The following is a 10842-nucleotide window of genomic DNA, read 5'->3' on the forward strand; positions in this document are numbered from 1 at the left end:
TTTCTTATTATGTGCGCCAGCTGTCGGTCCGTCGCGACAGTACCCCCCACTCAGCTCCGAGTCTACTGCCGCTCGGTGGTAGGCCCAGAGTGCGTCTCATAGCGAGAGCCCATCTGCATTACCATGTTGGGCCCCCGCCCGGTGCTGAACCTGAAACGAGAAATCCTGTAAGGCGAGGAACCAGTGAGTTACCCAGGCGTTTGTGTCTTTGGCCTTGGCCATCCACTGTAGGGGGGCGTGGTCCGTTACGAGGACGAAGTGCCGGCCAGCCAGGTAGTACTGCAGCTCCTCGATGGCCCACTTTATCGCCAGGGCCTCTCGCTCGACGGCTGCGTATTTCCTCTCAGCGGGGGACAACTTCCGGCTGATATAGAGGACCGGGTATTCTTTTCCGTTGAAGGTTTGCGAGAGGACGGCGCCAAGCCCTGTCTCGGATGCATCAGTGTGCACCGTGAATGGGAGGGCAAAGTCCGGGTTACGCAGTACCGGCACGCTGGTGAGGGCACCTTTCAGGGCTTGGAAGGCCCTCTCTGCATCGGCTGACCACCTGACCCGGTCTGGCTGGCCCTTCTTTGTGAGATCTGAGAGGGGGGAAGCTACAGCAGAGAAGTTAGGCACGAACCTCCGGTAGTACCCCGCCAACCCCAAGAAGGCACGTACCTATTTCTTCGATGTTGGTCGAGGGTAGTCCTTTACAGCCTCGATTTTCTTTGTCTGTGGCTTCAGCATCCCCCGGCCAATGCGGTATCCCACGTACTGGGCCTCAGTCAGCCCTAGGTGGCACTTCTTGGGGTGGGCCGTCAGGCCGGCCTCCCGGAGCGCCTCCAGGACCTCCCCTAGACGAAACAGGTGGTCGGCCCATGTGGAGGAGTGGATGACTACGTCGTCCAGGTAGGCAGCTGCAAACATGCGGTGGGGCCGCAGGAGGATGTCCATCAACCTCTGGAATGTTGCAGGTGCACCGTGTAGCCCAAAGGGGAGAACCCGGTACTGCCAGTGGCCAGTGGACGTGCTAAAGGCCGTCTTGGGTCTTGCGTCCGGCACTAGCGCAACTTGCCAGTAGCCCTTGGTCAGGTCCAAGGTAGATATGAACCGGGCCCTCCCCAGTCTCTCGACGAGGTCGTCCACTCAGGGGAGGGGGTAGCTGTCGAACTCCAATACCTGGTTCAGCCTCCGGAAGTCGTTGCAAAGCCGCATGCTCCCGTCCGGCTTCAGCACGACGACGATGGGGCTGGACCAGGGGCTGCTGGACTCCTCTATGATGTGATCCCGCAGCATTTGACCAATTTCTTCCTCGATGGCTTTGCGTCAGGCCTCTGGAACATGGTAGGGCCTTTGTCTCACCACTACGCCGGGAGGAGTTTTGATCTCGTGGTGGACCAGCTGGGTCATCCCTGGGGAGGCCGAAAACACATCAGAGAATTGGGCTATCAACTCAGTGAGCTCCTGTCTCTGGGTGGGGGTAAGGTCCTCCCCCAAACCGACCAAGGTACGCCTGCCATGGTCCGGGCCGCGTACGCCGACACTACCGGGGCCGGTTCTACCCACTTCTTTAGCAGGTTCACGTGGTAGAACTTCTCCTCCATGCGCTTACCGGGCTGTTGCAGGCGGTTGTTGACAGGGCCCCGGCACTCGAGGACTGTATCTGGGCCTTGCCACCGGGCCAGAAACTTACAGGCGCTGCTGGGCACTAACAGGAGGACCTGATCCCCCGGCTGGAATTCTCGGGGCTGCGCTGGGCGGTTGTATACCCTTCGCTGCTCCTCCTGCGCGGCGTGCATGTGCTCCCGGACTATTGGAGCTACCCAGTCGATCCTCGCTTGCATCTCCTGCACATATTCGATGACTGAGCGGAAGGGGGACGGTTGCTCCTCCCAGGCTTCGCGAGCCACGTCCAACAGTCCCCGCGGGCGCCGCCCGAACAGGAGCTCAAAGGGGGTGAAGCCCGTGGACGCCTGGGGGCACTCTCGGACGGCGAAAACCACGTAGAGGAGGAGGAGGTCCCAGTTCCTCCCCTCCTCGTCCACCACCCGGCGCAGCATCCGTTTGAGTGTCTGGTTGAACCTCTCGACCAGCCCGTCGGTTTGCGGGTGGTAGACTGACGTCTTAAGGTGCTTCACCTGTGACAGTCGACACAAATTGGCCATTAATTTAGACACAAAAGGCGTACCTTGGTCGGTCAGCACGTCCTTTGGAATCCCCACCCGAGTGAACAGGAGTACCAGCTCCCTGGCGATGTTCTGGGAGGTGGCTTTGCGCAGCGGCACCGCCTCGGGATACCGGGTGGCGTAGTCAACCATGACCAAGATGTACTCATGGCCCCGGGCAGACTTGGGAAGGGGGCCCACGAGGTCCATGCCCACTCGCTCGAACGGGACGCTGATAATGGGCAGAGGGATAAGGGGCACCGGTGGGGGCCTCCGTGGGGCAGTGTGCTGGCACTGCAGGCATTGCTGGCAGAAGGCCCGGACCGCCGCCTCCATCCCGGGCTACACAAAGCGATCCCTCAGCTTCTCCAGGGTGTTTCGTGGCCCCAGGTGGCCGCCGAGGGGATGGGTATGAGCCAGATGCATCACGGTTGGCGTCTTTGGTTTGGGCACAACCAGTAGGTCCACCTGCTCCCCTCGGCGGCAGGCCCGCTGATAGAGGAGACCGCTCTGGACGAGAAAGTACGAAGTAGGGAGTCTCGGGTCAGGGCTCTGGTCAACCCCCTCTATCACTCGCACCTGGGCCCAGCAGTGGTTCAGGCGGTCGTCCCCCTTCTGCTCCCGTCCGAACTTCCCCTCCCGGTTCACCTGGTGAAAGACAGAACACAGAGGGTTAGTGGGTTGGGGGGCCTTACCTTCCGTGGAGGGGTCTCCGTCAACCTGGGCCAGGTAGGCCTGCCGGGCCCTGGTCCTCTTCGTGCGTCGCCGCGGCCTTCTGGGCTCGGCTGTCGGGCCCATCGGGAATCCAGGCCAGTGCCGTCCAAGGAGCAGGGGCACCGGGAGCTTGGGGATCAGGCCCACCGGGAGGGGTCAGGCCCCAGCTTCGCCCCGGATCTGGACCTCGGCTGCGGGAACTTCCCGGGTGTCCCCATGGACGCAGGTTACGGTGAGAACCCCCCCGGGCAACGCCCTTTGGGTAGAATGGAGGGCCGGGCGAGGGTCACCGTGCTCCCGGTGTTCAACAGTTCGGTTACCGGGTTCCCCTCGACCCACACCGTCAGGGAGGGGGCCTCCGGCGGCTGTTGTAAATGGAGGGCGCAGCCACTAGCCATGGCTTCGAAAGCGGCCGGGCAGGTTCCATCTCCGGCTCCGTAAGCATGGGCTCGTCCACGGGGGTTACACGAACAGGCGACCTCTGGCGAGTCCTCCAGGTGCCAGGACGGGGCTGGCAGTCGGACTGGGGGCCAGGGGCATCAAAGGGCCCCTTCGGGGAGCCGCTGCTCACCTTGGCCGAGCTCAAGGGTGGCCATGGTTCGCTCCAGGGCGGTTAGGAGCTCCTGGGGCATTGTCGGTGCTTGCGCCCCTACGGCCTGGCATTCTGTGCGGGGTAATGCCCTCAGGAAACGGTCGGCAGCCACTTTTTCCGCCACCTCCACGGCGGTACGCCGATCCGGCCGGAGCCACCTTTTGGTTATCCGGATGAGGGTGTTCAGCTGTCCAGCGATGGAACTCTGTCGCTGCCTGGTAGGGGGTTCACCCACACCATGCCAGGACTCCCTCCTTCATTGCCGCGTAGTCGGCAGCCTCCTCCGGCTCGAGGTCATAGTAGGCCGTCCGTGCCTCTCCCGTGAGCAGTGGGCCGAGGGCGCGAGGCCAGTCGTCACGGTCCCATCCCTCCCGGCAGGCAATACCCTCGAAGGCCTCGAAGTACGCCTCAAGATCTTCTTCGGGGGCGAGGGGGGGAAGCAGGCGGCCGATCTCGCGTCCCGGGTCGGGGAGGGGTATGGAGGCGGCAGGGGTCTCAGTCCTCAGGCCAATCAGCGTCTGGGTTGCGACCTGAAGGCTTTCGGCGAGCTGCTGTGTTACGGCTTGCTGCTGGATGCTAGTCTCCAGCAGGTGTTTCAGTGTGGGGTCCATGGTTTTTTTTTTGTTTTTTGTTTTTCTCTCGGGTTTTTTTTTTTTTTTATTTTATTTTTTTTTTTTACGGTGCTTGTTTGTAGGCGAGTCTGTACTCTATGCCTGCATCCTCCACCAGTGTAGGGGAATTAGCCCGGGGGAGGGCGGAGCACAGACCCACAACAGACAGGTTGCAGTCAAAATGGGTGTTTTATTTGTCCGTGTGTGTGCTGTCTGTCGTGAGGAGGTGAGGGTGTGTGAGTGCGAGGGGTTTCGTGGGGGTGTGGCTGGCGTTGTGACCTTCTCGAGGGCGTGTCGGGGTTCCTGAGACGTGTGCGTGGGTCTCCCGTGCCGTCATCCACCGTTGAACGCGATCTCACCACCCGGCGGTCTCGTCCGCACTCGCACCTTCGGGGAGAGAAAGAGAGAGAGAGAAAGGGATTAGCGATTTGAGAGAGGATACCGTCGTGCTCAATGTTGGCGTGCCTATATGCCGCTGAAGAGCATGCACGGAGTCTGTCTCTTAGCCGTTTTTTTTCCGCACGGCCGGAAGCGCATCGTTTTATCCTCCTCCGCCGTCGCCTGAGTGGTGGAATTTCCCCAACGGACTCCCCAATCGCCGGCCGGTGTAGCGTCAACGGTCCCGCCCCACCGTGACGGTCCTTCTGGCTGATGGTGTGTTTGGCACGAGGCTGTCCGCTTCGTGCCGGTGCGGCAGTTGGGGAAGGAGCGACTTTCTTATTATGTGCGCCGGCTGTCGGTCCGTCGTGACAATACATGAGCATACGTAAGTATCAGGGATGTGACAAAGCGATGGATACCTCAAAGCTGCACACAGGCACCCAACTGATACTTAAGGTTAAAGGTCATGAGAAAACCACGGCACAAAAGATCTTGTTCAGGGAATATTGGAGGGAAAGAAAGCACTTACATTCTGTGTGTCCATGTCTGTGTTTTAGCAAAATAGAAGAAGCAATAATACTTTTTTGTAGAATTATGGACATGTGATTGTTTACTCTGAAAGGAAAGTTGCCCCCAAGGTAATACAGGAAAACAAAAGAAAGAGATTTTTCCTCTTAGACGTAACACTAGCCAATCTCCCCTGAAGCATTCAACATTTCCTAGACAAAACACATGGAGGAAGGGTACTGTTCACTCTTTTAGTGTGTTCATTCAAAGCTTGTGCAACTAGTCTATACAATATTTATTAGCTGTGTTTATTTATTAAACCACAGAGAGAACGATGATGTCTCTCTGTGCAATGTACAGTATGACAATAATTACATTTAACTCCAGAAATATTGACACCCTTCACCTGTTTTAAAATGACCTACACAGCTACAGTTAACATGTAGTGAAACTTCTACTAGTGAGAATAATTACTCAAAGCCTCTTCCTTCTTTTTTTATATACCTGGGTCTGTGCATGTTCGACTTCTCTCTCCAATTCAATCCTTTTATTAGGGTTTATATTTGGAGCCTGAGATAACCATTACAAAACATGTTTGTTTGTTTGTTTAGGTTCATTATATTGTTGATACATGTACAGCCAAGTTTGAACCTCTTGGCAGAGGAAACCAAGTTTTATACTAATTATCAAGACCGCCTGCACCACCAGCCTCAAAACAGCACATAAGGCAAGGCAAGGGGGCGTCTCAGTTTTCAGTAGTGTTGCAAAATATTGATTTTCTGTTGTGTTTTTAACCATTTCTGTGTTGATTTGGCTCAAGTATGTTTGGCTCATCATCTTGTTCAAATCACTATCAATCATCAAATCTAAACCTCTTATCAGAGGCAACTAGGTTTTGGGCTGAAATATCTTGCTACTTAGCAGAATTCATGTTGCCATCAGCTGGTATCAGGTCCTTTTCCTTGAGATTTTGGGTTCATCTGACCATATCACACAATGCCAGTTGACGTTGTAATGACGCTTGGTGATGTTCGGTTGCTGCATTCTGTGGTTTGCACACAGGATGTGCTTCTTTCTGGCAAACATTCTAAATAGCTCGTTGTTTTAAATTTGGCATCTAATAATTTTGCCAACCACAGGAATCAGCTAAACTATACAATACTGAAATGATTGTTGGATTTGTCTTTGCTATACTATTGTTTTAAAAGTTGCCTATTGTACTGTTGTTTTAAAAATTTTAGTATTTGTTAGATTGCACATTGCACTTTGTTTGGTTATATGTTATATGTATGTGATGTGATGGATGTGTATATTGAAGGTATTTGGATTTAACTGTCTAAACTCCCAAACCCCCACCAGTTCTCTCAGTCAATTTCCCTTTCTGTTCCAGTCTTATTTAATCATACGCACACGAGCACACACATACACACACATACACACACACAGCTGTAAGATGGATAATCTTTAGCTGCGTTTCCACCGCGTTTACCCAGAACAATTGGTCCCAGGAACTTTTTTCAAGGGACCATTTGGTTCCTCCAGACTTTTGTTGTCTGCATTTCCATCACAGTCTAATGTAACGTGAAGATTAGGCAAATTAGTCCGGTGACGTACAGTATGACTGCATGCAACAAGCCCTGGCGAGGATATGAAGCCTCGAAGTATGGTACAATCAAACTGATTATTGACACAAAGTAAGCTGAATTTAATGATGTAATGATGTAAAATGATTGCTTGGCTCATAAGAACACATAGCAGGCTCTGATTGGAACACAAACCTTTGAATAGTAACAAAAGAGGTTGCTGTAATCACACGGGTGGCCTAGTGGTTAGGATTCTGTGCACTTCTTGCCGCAGCCCAAGTTCGATTACTGGTCACAGAATGAATTTTTTTTTCTTTGAATAAAGGTTCGTGATTTAAAAACCGGCAGACTATTTTCTGAAATCTGATAACAACACTGCAACAACAACAAGCATGGAGGAGATTCAAGCTGTGCTGCTGTTAATTGTGATGTATTTGCTAAAATGGTCATCGAGATAACACTGTAAAAGAGACAAGCAGTGGTAGTAAAGTGAAATCAGAATGCTCGTACTGCTGAGCAAAAGGATTTTATCAGCTGTATTTCATCGGTCCAACGGTCGTATTTTTTAAGAAACTCCATTGTGTTGATTCAAATCACAATAAACAACTGTTACTGTACGCACCGCAACAGACTTTTAAAAATGCTAGTTGAAAAAAAAATGCTACGTGCACTCAACCAATCAGCATGTTCAGTGCCCAAGTCCCACCCCTGAATTTTGAAAAAGTACCACCTCCCGAATAGTGACTTTCTGAGGGGAAAATATTTTACCCAGAACTTAATTTAGACCCTGGTTCCTGCAGTGGAAACACACCGAGTACCTCCAAAAGTCCCCAGTTCCTGGAGAAAGTTCCTGTGGTGGAAACGTGGCTTTTGCTTGAACCAGTGAGATCACAGAAAGGATCTAGAGCGTGACCACAACTCATAGATCACAGGCCACCTGACCTCTCACAGGTCGTTGCTCCAGAGGGTCGTGTGTGTGCGTGTGTGTGTGTGTGTAGGGATTGGGGGGCGGTGGGGTTTGGGGCATAAGCGTAGGCAGTGAGTGTAAATAATCTCACACTGGAGGTCAGAAACTTACCTATTTAAAAAGGATCCAGAGGACTTTGGAACAGATTTGGACGAAAGCCGCTGGATGAACTGCTTTGAATTTTATTGCATTTGACTTTCTGCACTTCTACACGTAACTCAGCAGTTTCCTCTACAAATACAAGTACAGTTTGCATGTTCATTTGGTTATTTATGGATTTTTTAAAATAATTGATATCACATTCAGAAACATTATTTTAATGTTTTCACTATTAATATTGTAACACAACTTTTAGCCAGCAAAAGTAAGGGTACATCAGCTATAGAGGTAAAAATAAATGAATAAAATTAAAATAAGTAAATAAAATAACTTTTTTTAAAAATTGGGTTCTTACACTTTCTTCGTGAAAATCCACAAGTTTTAAGACTTTTTCAGACTCTCCAGACATTTTAGATTTCTACACATTTAGTTTCCTACATTATTTATTAAAGCGGAATATACTGTAAGAAAGCATCTAAAAACAGATCTGGAACCTTAGGACTTATGTTGATAACAGTATATCTACACCCATCAGGCATAAAATTAAAACCACATATAGGTGACGTGAATAACATTGATTATCACGTTACACTGGCACCACTATGTTTTAGATATATTAGACAACAAGTGAACAGTCAGTTTTCAAAAATTATATATTGGAAACAGGAAAAATGGGCAAATGACAAGGGCTAAATTGTGTTGACTAGACGACTGGGTCAGAGCATCTCCAAAACGGCCTTGTGGGGTGTTCCTGGTATGCAGTGGTTAGTACCTACCAAAAGTGGTGAAAGGTTTCACCGGTGAACCGGCGACAGGGTACTGGCTGCCCAAAACTCACTGCTTCATGTAGTCCATCTGGTCGGATCCCACAGATGAGCTGCTGTAGAACAAATTGCTGAAAAAGTTAATGCTGGCTATGATAGAAAGCTGTCAGAACACACAGTCCACCCAACTGTGTATGGAGCTGCAGAGTCCGAGTGCCCTATACTGACCTCTGTACACCACCGAAAGCACCTACAATGGGCATGTGAGCATCAGAACTGGACCATGGAGAAATAGAAGAATGATCTGATAAATCATGTTTTCTAAATCATGTAGACAGCCAGGTGCATGTGCATTACTTACATGGGGAAGAGATGGTACCAGGACGCCCTATGGGAAGAAGGCAAGCCAGTGGAGGCAGTGTTATTCTCTGGGCAATGTTCTGCTGGGAAACCTTGGGTCCTACCACCTACCTAAAAATCGTTACAGACGAAAGACCCCCCGTCATGGCAACGGTGATAATGCACCCTGCAAAATTGTTCAGGAATGGTTTGAAGAACACGAGAAAGAGTTCAAGGTGTTGAATTGGCCTCTAAATTCCCCAGATCTTAATCCGATCTAGCATCTATGGGCTGTGCTGGACAAACAAGTTCGATTCATGGAGGCCCCACCTCACAATTTTTAAGGATTTAAAGGACTTTTTAAGGATTTAAAGGATCTGCCGCTAACATCTTGATGCCAGATACCACAACACACCTTCAGAGGTCTTGTCCATGCCTCGATGGGTCAGAGGTGTATTGGTGACACAAGGGGGACATACACAATATTAGGCAGGTGATTTGAATGTTATGGCTGATCTGTCTGCTTCCTGGGATAGGCTCCAGGTTCCCCCGCGACCCTGAAAAGGAGTAAGCGGTTGAAGATGGATGGATGGATGGCTGATCTGTCTATATCTATAATATTCAGAAATTTTCTCATATGTTTTCTGAAATTCCACACTGTACACTGTCTGTAAACGAGTACCTTTAAAAATTTTTAAATGTAAACATTTTTTCAGACGTTCTCTATAAATGCATGGAGCACATGCCAACATATAGTATACAGCAAAATGGGCCAGTGCACCGTTGCTGGATTTGTACTGCCACCTAGTGGCAACTCTGCATATTCCAAGTGTGTCACTTCTTCTGAGGATTCTGTAGATGATTAAATTTGACAGGTGAAAGAAACAGATCTTTCTCTTCCTTTCTTTCTCAGTTGCTCTCCCCAATCATATAACGACTAACAACCAGAGACAGTGTTGGCTATCACATGCGTTCTCCCAACATGTGAAGCCAGCCAACCACATCTTTTCAAACTGCTGCTCATGCTGTGTCACATGGCAGAGTAACACTCTCGCATCCATGAACTCACAGACACCTGTGATTGGTTAGCATCACTGTGATTGATGGAGGATGTTGTGCTACTCCAAAGCTGTTGTGCTATCAGTCTTTTTAAACAGTGATCCCACCTCACAGCTCCAGAATCCCTGGTTTGACTCTGAGCTTCAGTTTCAGTTTGTGTGGAATGTTACATGTTCCTTTTGTGTCTGTGTGGGTTTGCTCTGGGTTATTCGGTTTCATCCCACCTCCCAGAAACATATCATTCAAGGGATTGGTAACTCTAAATTGTATTTGGTGTAAATGTTTTGTTTGTTTGTTTTTTTAAACAAAGATGTTTGGTGGATGAAACAATGTTTTGAAAAGGATATGCCACATTTTTACCATTACGTATACAGCAATATCACAATATTAATGGTATAACCACTATCACGCTGTTTTGTGTTTTTTATTGGAACCCTCTACACAGAACCTTTAAGGGTTCCCCTCAGGGGCAAGCCTCTACAGTGCCCTTCACTAATATTGGCAACCTTGGTAAATATGAGCAAAGAAGTCTGTGAAATATTGTCTTTAATGTTTAACCTTTTGATCTTTTGTTCAAAAAATTCACAAAAATAATTGGCACCATTTTAGTCAATACTTTGTGATACCTCCCTTTGCCAAGATAACAGCTCTGAGTCTTCTCCTATAATGCCTGATGAGGTTGGAGAATACATGGCAAGGGATCTGAGACCATTCCTCCATACAGAATCTCTCCAGATCCTTCAAACTTCGAGGTCCATGCTGGTGGACTCTCCTCTTCAGTTCATCCCACAGGTTTTCTATGGGTTTCAAGTCAGGGGACTGGGATGGCCATGGTAGGACCTTGATTCTGTGGTCAGTAAACCATTTTTGTGTTGATTTTGATGTATGTTTTGGATCATTGTCCTGCTGGAAGATCCAACCAACGGTCCATTTTAAGCTTTCTGGCAGAGGCAGTCAGGTTTTCATTTAATATCTGTTTATATTTGATAGAGTCCATGATGCCATGTATCCTCACAAAATGTCCATGGCTACCTCCCTGTCTGCACCAAAACCACCTCTGGTGTTTATTGCCAAAAAGC

This window comes from Ictalurus punctatus, chromosome 28 (genome assembly GCF_001660625.3).
Source record: "Ictalurus punctatus breed USDA103 chromosome 28, Coco_2.0, whole genome shotgun sequence".
In the NCBI taxonomy this organism is placed as follows: Eukaryota; Metazoa; Chordata; class Actinopteri; order Siluriformes; family Ictaluridae; genus Ictalurus; species Ictalurus punctatus.